General features: G+C 34.4%; 1 long non-coding RNA gene across 2 annotated transcripts in view; it reads right to left on the reverse strand.

Annotated features, from left to right (window-relative positions):
* Nucleotides 1–12,939, reverse strand: part of LOC136027164 (uncharacterized) — a 57,008-nt gene that overhangs the window by 28,161 nt on the left and 15,908 nt on the right. For both annotated transcript variants that reach the window (XR_010617510.1, XR_010617511.1), the window contains exon 2: nt 7,424–7,615. This is a non-coding gene — a long non-coding RNA (uncharacterized LOC136027164). The remainder of the gene's footprint in view (nt 1–7,423; nt 7,616–12,939) is intronic.

Genomic DNA, 12,939 nt, shown 5'->3' on the forward strand with positions numbered 1-12,939 from the left:
TGGAGAGCAAGTTGTTAAAATGATGCCAAACAATGCACGAATTTCACTTGGGGTTGACGTTTCGCACGCGTCATTGATGCAGTTATCCCAGTGTTGGTCATTCTCCAATAAATTCAGAGCTTGGCATGCACTACGGTAAGTGTCATGTATAGTACCGTTTACAGTTCTCAAATACTCAAAGGATGTCGGACCGGGTACATTCACCAAAAGCAGGCGTAGAAAGAAGCATTCATGTTGATTGGGGTGACCGGTGTAGAGTCATCCTATCGTGGTATCTTTGAAGATGGTAGGTTGGTCGTCGACTGACTTACCCTGTTTTCGACGTTCAAATACTTTATTTTTAGTATTCCACGTGTAATACGAAGGCACTTCAGTATACAGCAGTTTTTTTGCAAAAAAATCATTTTTGCAAAGCGAAAAAAAAGCTGTTAATTTTGTATCCGGTGGATTCAGGACTCTTTGTTGCACGTTGGTTTCCGAGAAATAAACACGTTGACCATTCTGTAAATGTACCGCTAAGTGAACAACAGCTGGACTACGTTCATGTATCGGAAATGAAAGAATTTGCCAAACAGCTTCATTACTGCTTATGTATCTTCCAGCCTGATATTGTACGATTTCATCGAAATATTTAATTTTGGGCTGCAAGCCAAAAACTGCCATGTCACTGCCTTTGTTGACGTATTTACATATGTATTTGATTGCCTTTACGGAGTTACAGTATTCAACGTTTATGTGTGCATTAAATGTTTTTGATAATAATGGGGAATATGGAACAACCCACTGGTTATCTACTTCGATGGTGGTACCGTTGCCATTGTAGGTTCTTCAGTCATTTTACAATCAGAAATTTCTCTTTCAACGGTCTTCTTACAATTAAAAATTTGTTTTTGAACGATATTCTTAAATACCTGTGTCCTGGTCGTCATTTATATTCCCTGTGTCCCGGTCGTCATTTGTGTCCCGGTATCCCAGTCTGTAATTTCTCTTTGAGTGTCCCGGTCGTTATTTATATTCCCTCTGTCCCGGTCGTCATTTTTGTCCCGGTCTGTAATTACTCTTTGAGTGTTTTTCTTTTTAGTATTTTTTAGTTTTTTACATTTTTTCTTTTTTTCAGTTTTCTTTTTCTTCTTTATTTTTCAGCTTCACTATGAAATACATATCGCCGAACCTTTGTTTTTTTAACTAAAATCTGGTAGGCATTGATGACCTTATCCAAGTCAAAATCTCAAACCCAATCATCATCGCTATCATTTTCAGTTTTGATATGTTTTGACTCTCGCTGTCCAGGTGGATCTTCATCTAACTGCGCGGTTTTGCGTTCTTTAGCCTCAAGCCTGTTTCCTTGCTGTTCTTTTGATTCCTCGGCACGCTTTCTTTTCTGACTTTCTCTATCAGCAGCAAGTTTTTTGGCATAGACTCTTTGAGCATCTTCATCGGCTTTTGCCATGGTAAGTTCATCAGTCATTGTAAACTTAAACATTAATAGATTTCTACGTGAACATATGTCTTAAATATCTTGAATGACGTCACCGTCAAAGCAAAAATGACGACAACTAATTTCATGACGTCAGCCGACACAGAAACATGACGTCACCTGATCCACAGACAGACATACAACTTATTTTTATATATATAGATATATATATATATATATATATATATATATATATATATATATATATATATATATATATATATATATATATATTTATTTATTTAAAATGCAAACTACTCTAGCTGCAAAACACCTTTTTCTCAAAGCATACCATTTCATTTAAGATGAAAACTTCTATATAATTCGTTATCGAGGTTGGAAGATTGCTTTTAACAACACAAGTTTCTCCAAATTTTTATCTCCAACCTGGCTATGCTTTGTATTGAAAACCAAACCCCAAAGAGAAAAAAGACGTCTACTGGAGTAGACAATGGTATCGGAGTATTGAACTTTCGGAAAAATCTCACAACGTCTGGATATTCTGACTAAGACTCATTTGAACAGTTTTTATCATCCATGAGCCTTAATAACTGAGCTTCCATGTTACAGCCAAAAGAAGAATCCATGCTTCTCCCAACATCATCACTGTGGAAAGAAAAAAAAGGCCATCAGAATTGATCAACGTCACTGTGATGTGCTCAGCATCACAATCAGTAAACTGATGCTCAGCTTTGGCTAGTAAAATGTGTTTCACTTCGTCACAAAACACATCAATGATTTAGTCCCGGATATATCCCAGCATCAATCTTTCCTCAAATTAAAGTGGTTTCCATTAGATATTGCTAGCTAATTTGAACAAGGTTCACTTAGCTGTATTGTAAAAGCGAGTTTGAAGCAGTTCTCTAAGCTGTACCAGTTTCTTCTATGAGAGCCTGCTCGTGCTTGATAGCATTTTTGTTTCATGTCAATCATTGGACATGAAACAAATCAATCAATAATGTTTCATGCTATCAACGTGAGCGTTACTTTAATTGACATACTTTTTTCATTGTCTTTAGAAAAATGTTAGCCTCTAAACTTTAAGCAATAAAGATAAAACAAGTTTTTTCAATTGAAAATAAGGAGCAACATTAAAATTTAAAAGGAAAAAAAAGTATTACGTATATTAGGGGGGCTGTCCCCTCCTCAACTCTTTTGAAACGACCAGGAGTAATTTTCAAATAATTGGGAAAAAATTAAGACTAGTGTAAAGACCGAGGTGTTGAGGAGGTGGCAACCAGCCTCATATAAGGAAAAATTTTGGTTATATTTTTTATTTTTAAACAGTTACTATAAACATATTCAAAAACAAAAATTCAACCGGCTACAAATAAGCCCTGTAAGGTTTGTGATGGCAGCTGATTAAACAAAAATTACTAAACAATAAATCAATTTAACTTAAAGAATAACTTAAATTCATTTCAACTATAATATATATATATATATATATATATATATATATATATATATATATATATATATATATATATATATATATATATATATATATATATATATATATATATATATATATATATATATATATATATATATATATATATATATATATATAATAGCTTCATTCTCTAAATCGTGACTCCTCACACCTCCGACAAAAATTTATTTACTCTTTTTTCACATAATTGTTGGTGTTCAGCCACCTTAACACTATCAAGCAGTGAATTCCATACCGACTGGCCCAAATGTTTAGTTAAAGATGCAGTTCGTCTACCACTCCTATGCTCAGTTACCAGATTAGTAGCATTCCTTGTATATTAGCCATGCAAATCATTATTTTGTCTATACAAATCTAAAAACACAGACGGACAAACTATGCACCAACCAAACGGAATGGCTTATTCTGTCAGATCTGAACACGCCTAAAATTCCTAATAAAACTGCTAGCCCATAAAACACAACAGTAAGAAATATAGGGGCTAAAAATCGCATGATAAAGAAGTAATAACACTCGAGCAGGTACAAAGTGCTTCATACGACGTAAGATTCCAAGGCCTCTTGCAACTTTTGATGCCATAGTATCGCCTTGACGTTTTCAAGACATGTGAAATTGAGGTGAAAAACCTAAATACCTCAACCAATCACCCTGTTCAATGGACTTGCCAAATAATAACATTCACCCTCTCAGATCTACGGGTGTGCCAATTCGACTGAAAGCCATAGAAATTTGTCTTTTTTACATTAATTGCTACATACTTAAAGTTGTAAACACATTTAAATCATTTAAACATATGTTTACTTTATTTATCAGATCATCAACAGAAATACCACAAAAAGAGATAGACATGCCATCAGCAAAAGATTTAAGACATGAATCATGGAGACTATATATTAGAGGGGACCCAAAACACCCCCTTGTGGGACAGTACAATTCACAAGATATGCACTGGAAGTAACATTTAAAATCAATGAAGACCATAAGTACTGGTTGTATGCAATTACAACCTTTATTGACATAAAAGAATGAAACGAATTTAAACAAACCCCTTTAACTCCTAGTGACTCTAATCTTCTCGATAAAGTATTAAAATCAACTGTATCAAATGCCTTTTTAAAATCAATGTAAACAGGCATGTTTGTGATTATTTGAGTATTCATTTTCCGTTTATGAACTACTTTGTCAAATATTTTCGAGAAAAGAATAAGGCCAGAAATTAGGCTCCAGTTTCCGACATTTGATCTTACACTGCCCTTGTGAAGAGGGATATCCTTTGCTTCCTTGAGACCTTCAGGAAAGATCTCAGTTTCTAACGGTGGGTCGATGATATGAAGGATGCACGGAAAAAGGTAAACCAACACTGATTAGAAAGTCTGGAGGTTCGTTCTGTCTATTCCCACTGAATTGGAGCTAATGCTTCCTTCTTGAGTGGTTCCTCACTGGAACACATCTCAAATTCAAAGGCTAATCTACTACCTCTATCGTCTCGAAGCTCGTGGCAGCGGATAGATTTAAGACTCTGGTTATTATCCCGTTGTAATGTTTGACCAATTTTCGAGAAATAACCAGCAAAATGTTGTGCCACTTTTTGAGCATCATTAATTGTAGTACCATCTATTTCTATCGAGAGAGGCTTTTCTTTTCTTTGATACCCTCTCCCCGATGACATTCCAAGTTCCTTTCAAGTTAATTTTGGCTGTAATAAACTTCTCTTCAAAGTAACCCCTCTTTGCTCTTTTTCTGAAAGAGTTCACCTTGTTACAGGCAATCCTGAATTCTCCGAAATATCCATCGTTTCCTGTCTGAGTAATGTTCATAAAGGTGATTCCTGTTCTCTATTTCTTTAATAATTTCAACTGTCATCCAGGGTTTGAATGGAGAAAGTCAAGGATTCGTGTTATTCTTATCAGTGTAAATTTATTTCAATTGTATTTATCGGTATTGAATCTCTTTAATATTCAAAAAGATCTAGTCAGGACCTTGTTTTCTTTATTGCGTTTCAAGATGTTAGGACTGTTGATACTAGGTACTAGGACAGTTGATCCCCCAAGGATATAGGTGGCTTCGTTTTCTTCGTTCTGCTACAGAAGGGTTTCACCAGATAAACATTGAAAGGTAAAAAGTTTCAAGGGTTTAACGGGCATCACTTTTTCTTACGAAATTTGATTTATTTTGCTACATTATAAACAAAAACTGTTTTAGTTTTCTTTTTTTATTCAAAATTAAAACGTTTGTATTGAGAAATATTAGAAATACTAAATTATCAGTGGCGTCCGTTGGGGGAGGCGGGGTTTGCCTGTGTCCCTTAGATTTGAAAAATATGTTTCTAAAAATTTATCTTTATTAAAATATCTTTTAAGGGGTATTTTCAATGAAAAAAAACAATAGAAAAAACGATAAACTTATCCCCTCCCAGATGGTGCTCTATAGCTAGGTAGCAGGCTGCTAGTTTGGGAACCCCATGGAATACAATAAATTTAACAGTGTACTGTACTATCTCCCTATATAAGGAGCAAAGGAGTTTTTCTTGCTCAACTTTTGTCATTTCAAGATCGTATTTATCACTTATGCGTAAAACTTTTTCAAAATATGGAGTCGATGTATTATGTGAAAAATGTTTTTTCCATTTTCCATATTAATAATAATTTACCCCTCTTTAATGGCTTCTTAGATGAATTAATTAAAAAAACAAGAAGTGACATTAAATCTTAAAACAAATAGAAATTGCTCCGTATATGAAAGGGGCTGTTCCCTTCTCAACACCCGCTCTTTATGCTGAAGTTTGACTCTTTCTCTCAACTTTACTTTTTAAAACAGTAAAAAACTTAACCTAGCGTAAAGTTAGCGTAAAGTAACGTTTTACGCTTTTGAATTAATGCATCATTTGATTTTGGCTCTCAGCACAAGAAAAATTAAAACGAAATTTGCATTCAATTTTTTTTTCTGGCTAAATGACTTCCTCATAGTTTTGAAAAGAAGTTTTGAATGAAATCATTTGAAATGAGTTTTTAAATGAAAAGTCAAGATTTTCAAATAGGTACCAAATTCCTTTAATATCCCAATAATATTAGCTGTATACCAAACCTTCAATTTGCTTATCCAGATTTTCTGTAAAGATGGAAATACTGAATAATGACCATTAATGAAAATTTGCTAGCACAAACTTGATCATGCATATGATCAAGTTTACTTGATCATGTATATGCGAAAAGGACAGATACTTCGCAACTGTCCTTTTCGCATATGATATGGGTTAGAAGCAAATTATCTATCATTATTACATATCTTACATTTTAAACAGCAACCTTGCCAAAAAAACAAGATTATTTAAGTGAATTGTATAATATATCAAAAATACATTACTTTTATGCTAAAATCACCAAATAAGTTTCTAGTAGGATTGTTCCTATAGGATATTAGTTAGTAATGTTCTTTGAATGCATTTTATTTTAAATTCATTTAAAAATATGTATTTGTCCATACCAACAAATTTAGTACTTGAATGAACACTTGTTTCAATAAAGATTTCATGTCTAACTGCAATTCAAATATAATCTTCAAACAAATAATAATCTATCTAATTCGAAATCTAACTAACAAAAATATGATTTTAACTACCAAGCAGTACTGAGATAAAGGACCAAAAATCCATCTTTTATAAATACTAATATTACGATTTCATAAAGATACAATTAAATTTACAGTTAAATTTACTGTTCCTAGACGTAAAGATACATTGAAAGTGGAAAAATCCTGGATGCCGTCTTGATAAATAACTTGTCTTGAATCCTGGAAATTTTAGTCTTAGGATCTAGGACCTTATCCTAGATCTTGGGATCTAGAGCATCGTTTCACCACTCAGAGAGAAGTAAAAGTAATAATATGGTACCCTCTCACTAAAACATCAGCCATATTGCGTCAAAACTTGTTGTTTACTGTTGTAAAAGCTGTGTTGTTTACTAGGCTATTATATTTTTGAGGGGATACAACTCCTCAATGTCACCCTGAAGCCACGTTTGCAGTCGCCATTCTAGTTAAGCGACCTCATGAAAAGTCTACTTCAGCATCAATATGAGGACACATAGGCAAGGTTCCCCTTTCAAGGATGGAGGTAGGAGCTTATGACGTGTATGGCACTAAACCATCTCACAACATCAAAGCAGTTCCAGTCTTTTATACCCGGCCTATCCTCATGGAGAATTAAGCTTAAAAATATGATTTGCAAATAAACTGACGTGGTAGGAATATTTGAATACTTTTCAACAAGTAAGATTCTATTAGAAACATTAAAAATTATTAAGCAGTTTTTGATAGTAAGCCTCTATTACTGATATACCAGGAATTGCAAGAAGGTGGCAATAAAAGCCAAAGTAACATCTCATGCTCACTCATGCACAAAAGGCAGTATGAAATATGATTTTATGCTTTATGAAAGAGACTTTTGCATTATGAAAGATAATATTAAAATTTTATCTGACACTGAAACTTACTTCGAGGTATTGTAAAGCCGACACAACTTCATCTTCATCGAGATTTCTATATTCTTTAAACATTAATCTTAGAATGCGTCTCACATATCTGACCAGCTGAAAATCTCCGCAAATGTAAATATGACCATTTTGAAGATATAACGATTCATACATACGAAAGGCATTGTCACTGATCACCATCTGCACAAGTCCCTGGAAAAAAAATATTACTAAATCCAAACACGGCTCCATCTACATTAATTTTGACTTGTAAGTGAAAAACAGTACATAAGCAAAAGAAGAGTCAAAAACTAGTAACGATAACTTCTTTCCATTAGACATGCATGTGCCTTCGGAATCCTAACAAACTGATTATTACCTATATTCAAAGTCTGACTACTACGAACCAACTATTATTTTTCATTATTTTTCGAGATGACTTAATTTTTTTCAGATAAAATTCTTTTAATTTAAGAAAACAGAATTTATTTCACATACTTTATGCAAGAAAACCTTTATTTTTAATTATATCTAATGATCCAATTTGATTCGGCTCTCCGCATCATCACGCATGCTTATAGGGTAAAGGGATATACTTGAAAGTTATGCGTTCAAACTTTGCTAAACAATCACGCCCAATCACGGTATTTGATATACTTGACACCCCCATAAAAGCAAGACGTCAAAGAAAGTAAAATTAAGTAAAGTTCTAAACAGGCAAAAACTCGGGGAAAAGGCCTTTGAGAACGCCCTTCCCCCTAAAACATTTTTATGTCTACTATCGAATCTATTATCCAACGCTTTCCATTAAATTAATTTTTTTTATCCATCTCAAAATAATTTCTGTGAACGTACTTGTACCAAGGCCAGATTAGTTAGATAAAACTACAAAATACCTGGTCTTAAACATGTATTTTGTATTTAAATAATAAAATATGTATTTAAAAACACAAATAGACCTACACTAGAGCAAAAAAGCGCTAAGGATAGTACCAGAACAATTTTTTATAGGGTAATCACATGTTTTATTTAGGCTCTACTTTACTGTAGAAAAAATTATGCAAACCAAGAATTATGAATTAGGCTAGAGAAAATATAAAAAATATTTAAACAAAAATAATGAAGAAATATTTTAGAACTTGGAAATATATTTTTTTTTTACCCATCTTTAAGTCAAAATAGTTTCTGTGACCGCACCTGTGCCAAGGCCATATTATTTAGATAAAACTACAAAATACTTTGTCGTAAACATGTTTAAATGGCATTTCCAAATACGTGACTAAAAATGTATTTTGTTTTTAAATAATAAAATATGTATTTAAATACGCAAATAGACCTACAATAGGCTCTACTTTACAGTAAGAAAAAATTATGCAAACCAAGAATTATGAATTAGGCAAGAGAAAATACCAAAAATGTTAAGAAAGATTTTAGAATTTGGAAAGGGGGAAAAGTTGAGAGGGTAAATACCCTCCCTCTAAAAGAACAAAAGCTATCAGTACATAGCTTCACCTACCACTCCAAAGAATAAAAACCAAATTTCAAGAAAAAACCCAATTCTTTTACAATTTCTCTGTTAAATGGCTGTTTCAGAAAAGATAAAAAAAAAAACTTGAAAGACTAAAAATAATAGCGTGAGGTGACCATAACATAAAAGTTGTCTTTGAGTAGTTGTGAAGTTTCATGAACGCTCAACACTTTGGATTTTAGTGATCTTGTCATTGGTGATTTTACCAGGAACAATGGCGTGAATTGGCAGAAAAATGCTAATTATTTGAGAATGGAACAAGATCTTTGGCGAAACATAGTCCTAGTTTATATCAATTTCAGTTTTTGATTCTGGGGCAGCACTGTAGCACAACCACAATCACAGTATCTTGTTTGGCTGACCTGTTCGTATGATATTTTGTGTAAATACAACTAAACAAATTGTACCTACTAAACTAACCGCAAATTACCAATGTTTGCAGACCATAAATAGATTGTTATATGTTTCTTTTTGGTGGTGGGGGGGTACGCTGCAAAGGTATACAATAAACGTTGTCGAAGAATCAACATCACCATAAACACTAATTTAATTGTGTCGACTACATTATGACTCGGACCATAAACCGCCTCGAGTTTGGGTTGCATTACGGTGATAGAGTACTTTCAGACACTGACTATGCCGATGAACTTGCTCTTGTCTCCGATTCACCGTCGAAGCTCACAGAAGCCCTACAAATCCTTGCTGATGAAGCCTTAAGGATAGGGCTGTCGATTAATTGGCAGAAGACAAAAGTGATGTTTTGAATCCCGTAACTCGCCGCGTCCCCCGCTAGTCCTAATGGTCGGTGACAAACCAGCTGAGATTGTTGAGGAATCTACATACCTTGGCTCTATCCTCTCAAATGAGGGATCAATCCTTAAAGATCTAATGCACCGAATCGCCAAAGCCTCAGCAGTAGTGGGGAGACTAAGTGCCGTTTGGAGGAAACCTTCTATCAGCCGTAGGACCAAGATGCGCATATACAATGCTTTGGTGGGATCCGTGATTCTTTATGGAGCCGAAACTTGGTCAACCACTCAGTCTGTGCTTAGCACCGTAAATATAGCCCAAACAAAATATTTTCGCCTCATTGAAGGACTAAGCTGGCATGATTTTGTTAGCAATGAGAACCTCCTGTCGTTAACTGCTAAAACGCCCTTCTCAGTCCAACTCGCCCAACGAACACTACGCTGGTATGGACATCTCCTTCGCATGCACCCCGACACTCCCGCACGAACAATTTTTCACTTTGATCCCGTGCTGCACCGTGGGAAACGCCTAAGAGGTCTTCCCCCAACCAGATAGAAGGACAGGACAGGTGCCTTCTTAGTCATGGCAAATATTTAGGAGGATGTCCACATCCTTGCAAGAGACCGGTCCAAATAGAGGCACCATGTAGCATCACTCTCGGCGCCGGAAGCATTTCGGCAGGATCATTAAGTCAAGGAAGAGAAATTCAATGAAAAGGGTGCTGGATTTTCTAGCATTACTGTAAAACATAACAATGAAAAATAAACATGAATTTTTTTTTTCAATTGAAAGTAAGGACTTAAAACGAAAAGAGATTATTACGCATATGAGGGGTTCTTCTCCTCCTAAATACCTCGCTCTTTATGCTAAAGTATCTTCAGTAGTTTCAACTATTTATTCTACGGCCTTCCTGATTCAGGGGTCATTCTTAAAGAATTGGAACAAAACTTAAACTGTAGTGTAAAGAACGAGGTATTAACGAGGGGACAAACCCCCTCATATACATAATAAAAATATAAGAATATAGAAGTTTGTTACGTAAGTTAAATCTTAAGTTACGAATATTTTTTATCAAAAAAAACGTTCGCTACAAATTAAAAGTTCTAGTTGACTTTTTAAGTAGCCGAAAAATTGGAGGACAACTAGGCCTCCTTCCCCACCCCTTATTTCTCAAAATCGTCTGATCAAAACTAAGAGAAAGCCATTTAGCCAAAAAAAGAATTAATATGCAAATTTCATTTTAATAGTTTATTTACGGAGAGTCAAAATCAAACATGCATTAATTCAAATACGTTCAGAAATTAAATAAAAAACTTGTTTTTTTAACTGAAAGTAAGGAGCGATATTAAAATTTAAAACGAACAGAAATTACTCCGTGTATGAAAGGGGCTGTTCACTTCTCAACGCCCCGCTCTTTACGCTAAAGTTTTTTACTGTTTAATAAAGTAGAATTGAGAGAAAGAGTCTAACTTTAGCGTATAGAGCGGGACCTTGAGGAAGGAGCAGCCCCTTTCATACACGGAGTAATTTCTGTTCGTTTTAAGTTTTACTGTAGCTCCTTACTTTCAGTTAAAAAAAAAACTATTTTTTTTTATTTAATTTCACAGTAGAGACAGAAAATCAAAGTGTTAGACGAAGCCAACCAAAGGCTGTCACAGCATTTACGTTGCGCTAGCAACTTAAATCTAATTTTTAGTTTGACTCATCATTCATGTAAATATTGTTCGTTTTTGGTTTAATATCCTCATTCATAGTTTTGTTTGCTTTAAAATGGACTTTGTTTTATGAGTTAATTTTCACTCCTTCTAAATTTTTAGATCCGTTTTCACCTTTTCCTGAAAAGTATTTTTTGTAGTTTCTTTAATTGCCACAATTAAATGTCGAAACTGTTTGATGCATTGTTTAAAATCAAATAGTTCGTGATAACGAGCTGTAAGCAAGGAGTGACTAGTAGCAGTAGTAGTAGTAAGACGATACTAGACCCTCAAGGTCTAAACCGGCGGTGCTGATCTCCGTTTCGTGGCCTTTCAGCCAGGAAGTGCAATGGGGGGCTGGGGACCAACCATCCTGTGGTTTCACACACCCTTCCTGCTTACCTTCCCCAAATTTCTCCAGGTACCCATTTAGAGCTGGGTCGACTCTGACTGAGTTTACAGAGTCACGCCACTAACCCCCGTCCCAAACTAAATAACTGGTCACAACTGGGATTGAACCCGTGCTCCTTGGACACAGAATGAAGGAGTGACTAGGACTAATAGTAGCTGGAACTCTAAAAAAGGAAGTTTTGACGACAATACGGACATTAAAATTAAATTTTTATGGCCATTCAAAATACGTAGAACTGTCAAATTTAAATTTACCCATAAAAAAAAGAGTTAGCAAAAGAGTAGCAAAGCCCGCCTGATTTCTGAAAAGGTGAGAAAACTCCCCCAAAAGGGTAAGTGATCTTTAGGAAAATTAGATTTTCAAATCCAGCATATCAAAGAACCCTGTCTTAGCGATTTCAAGTTCCTATCTTTAAAAATGTGGATTTTTTTTCGAAAGAAGATCACGAATGCATTTTTATTTCTTTTTGTTTGTGTGTTTGATTATTTGCTTTTCTTTCAGTTTTTCCTTGGGGTTATCATAACAGACAAATAGTCATAGAAAATCAGGTGAAGGCTCATCGAACGGGAATTGTGCCTTTTATAAGTATTCAAAAATATTTTACCATAACAAAGTAAATATTTGATATGGCATTTCGTGGTACAAAATTACAATGTTGCCCCAAATTGAATCAAGTTACTATCGGCTGAAAATCGTCCGGTTTTAACAGTCCACACAAAATAAACAATTAGATTAAAAATGTATTTTAAACTTCTTTTAACTAATATGATTCCCAGGATTTTAGCCACAAGAATTAGACTCCTTTGAAAGAGGGTGCGATCTTGATGGAAATTTTGTAATGGGATTCAACATGTCTGAGAGCCCTATAGATACTCAAAATTTGAAACTCCTCATTTTTTTATGGAGTTAAAGAACATTTAGATGACAGTTTGCTTTGGAGACGGTAGCTTATTGTGGATAGATAAACTTTGTTTTGAAAAGCAAATACACTAAATGAGTCCTTTTTTTTAGAGTCTCGCTGAACAGAAGCTTAATTTAAACAGTAGAGTTTGAGAGGATGATGCGGATAGCTCTTCCCGTATTAGGGTAGCATTGATTAAAAACGAACAGAAATTAAATAATATACTGATTATTCCAAATGAAAGTAAAAAGT

The sequence above is a fragment of the Artemia franciscana genome, chromosome 5 (genome assembly GCF_032884065.1).
Source record: "Artemia franciscana chromosome 5, ASM3288406v1, whole genome shotgun sequence".
NCBI classification, from domain to species: domain Eukaryota; kingdom Metazoa; phylum Arthropoda; class Branchiopoda; order Anostraca; family Artemiidae; genus Artemia; species Artemia franciscana.